Raw genomic sequence first — 2,519 nt, 5'->3', positions numbered from 1 at the left:
AAGAGAAATCAAATTAACCGCACGAGCCCCCTCCCAGCCAGTTATGCTCCAGTTCCCCAGTGCTCAGTCGTGGTCTTCTTCACCTACACTTGCTTTCTGTGGGTTTCTATTTAGTTCTATAACTTGGGTGCCACCACATGCTGATGATTCCAAATTTTGTATTTCCAGCCAACCTCTTCTCTCACCTACCAACTCATTTATCCACCTCCCAACCCAGTCTCCACATGGATGCTTACCCTTAACGTGTCCAAAACAGGATGACTGTTTCACGTTCTCTAAACCTGGTTCTTGCTCTGCTGCCCCATCCCAGTTAGTGGCATCACCAATCTCCCACTCAGTCAGAACAAAAACCTGGAGCCGTTTGGACTCCAGTCTTACCTTCACATCCTGCGGCCAACCAGCAGATCCCACTGCCCCACAAATGAAGTAGATTTCAAATCCGCCCGTTTCTCAGGATTGCCTTTCCAGCCGCCAGTCACTTCATCTCACCGGCTATAGCTTCCTAAGGGTCTTGCTTCTAGACCTTGCATTTTATCCTAGACTGATTTCCCTACCCCCAACTTTTTATGTAAAAAAATTTTAACTCCACAAAAAAAGTTGAGAAAAGAGCACAAACCCTACATCAGAATTCACCAATTACCATTTAACCCTTTGTTCATGTGTGAGTGTGTGCATACACACACACTTTACTGAACCATCTGAAAGCAAGTTGTATCTCTAAATACCTCAGTATGTATTTCTCATGAACAAGGGCTTCCCTACATGACTAAATGATTCTTTTGAAGATGCAAATCCTATCGTGTCATCCCTCTGCTCAGTCTTCCAAAGGTTTTTCCTTCACACGGAGTGAAATCCAGATTTTTCATAGTCTACAAGGCTGTCCATGTTCTGTCTCCTGCTTATCCTTAAATCTTACCCCCTACCACTCTCCCTCCAGCTTTCTCCCCACCAGTTACATTGTCAGTCAGGACAAGTTATGCCATACTGAGGTAACAGAGAACTCCAGGTCTCAAGAGGCTTGACACAGTGCATAGTAATGTCCTCACATAGCTGTTAAAGGTCAGCTAGGAGCTCTGACCCCACATGATTTTCTTCCTCACTCCTAGATCAGGGCTGATGGACCAGTTTCTGTCTTTAACTTTACCAGTCATCATGCCACAGAGAGAAAAGAGATCTAAAGGGTCTTTCATTGGCTGTGTTCAGAAGTGGCACATGGCATTTCTACTCATGACTCACTGGCCAGAATTAGTCGCGCAGTGCTAACCCATGCGCAGAAGAACCAGGTGGCTCCGTCCCACCTTGTTCCTGGAAGAGGAGAGAATTCTTGGCAGGCAGCACTAATGAGCACCCAAACCGGTGTTCCTTCTATCCCTTGAACACACAAGCCGTCTCAGCCTCCAGGTTTTCCATTTGCTGTTCTGATGCACAAAACTCTCGCTCTGAGCGCACTTTGGCAGCACATATACTAAAATTAAAACGATACAGAGAAGATTAGCATGGCCCCTGTGCAAGGATGACGTGAAGAGTTCCATATTTAAAAAACAACAACACCTCTTTCCCTCTGATCTTCATATGGCTCACTTCCTCACTTTATTCAGGTATCTCTGCTTTCTTGTCACCTCCTTAGAGATACCTTTCTTGACTTTTCAGTCTAAACATATTCCTTCTCCATGATCTTCCTACCTTGGTAAGCTCTTTTTGAAGCACACATCTAATGTTATTAGTGTGTGTGTTTATTTTTCCACAATGACTGCTTTCCGCACTAGAATAAACTTCGTGAGAATGTGGACTTTTTCACTTCCCTATTTCCAGCACATAGGATACTGCTTAGCCAAGTAGGCACTCTACTAAGTTCACTGAATGCATGCATGAGTGAATGAATGAAGACAAATGGACCAATGGAAAGACTGACTAAGTCTCCCTCCTCCTGGGCAGTGATCCCAGAGATCCAACCGACATTTGGATTTGCCTCCATGACTCCATTTTTGTGTCTAACACTACCTAAACTGACGCACCCAGTTTTTTCTTAAAATACTAAATCACTGCAACGTTCTACCATCCTGGAAGCCATTCTGTTTCCTCCAGGTGACTTAGCATGTCTCTGTTCTAAACAGTCATTTGTTCATTTTAAAGAGCAGCTCTCAATAGGAAATTTTATTCGAAGTCTGTGCAGAAAGCCTCCCTGTAGCCTATGGATTGATGACATGTTGTGGTTGAATCACATTTATGCTTAGGTTAACAGTATAGTAAGGGCTTCCATGGTGGCTAAGACAATAAAGAATCTGCCTGCAATGCAGGAGACCTGGGTTCAACCCCTGAGTCGGGAAGATCCCCTAGAGAAGGGCATGGCAATCCTCTTGCCTGGAGAATTCCATGGACAGAGGAACCTGGTGGGCTACAGTCCATGGAGTTGCAAAGAGTCAGACACAACTGAGTGACTTAACACTCTCACTTTAACAGTGTAGTAAAAACACATAATTTTTTAGTCTCTATCACTTACAGCTACTCCTTTGGATGTT

The 2,519-nt window shown here is 44.2% G+C and overlaps 1 pseudogene; it reads left to right on the top strand.

Moving 5' to 3' along the window:
* Window positions 1–1,443: 1,443 nt before the first annotated feature.
* LOC147371277 (U6 spliceosomal RNA) lies at window positions 1,444–1,538 on the top strand (annotated as a pseudogene).
* Window positions 1,539–2,519: the final 981 nt, after the last annotated feature.

This window comes from Bos grunniens, chromosome 5, assembly GCF_055505025.1.
Source record: "Bos grunniens cultivar Pamir isolate PY7600 chromosome 5, Bosgru_T2T1.0, whole genome shotgun sequence".
NCBI classification, from domain to species: domain Eukaryota; kingdom Metazoa; phylum Chordata; class Mammalia; order Artiodactyla; family Bovidae; genus Bos; species Bos grunniens.
The sequence above is the reverse complement of the archived record's forward strand: the minus strand, read 5'-3'. Positions and strand labels throughout refer to the sequence as shown.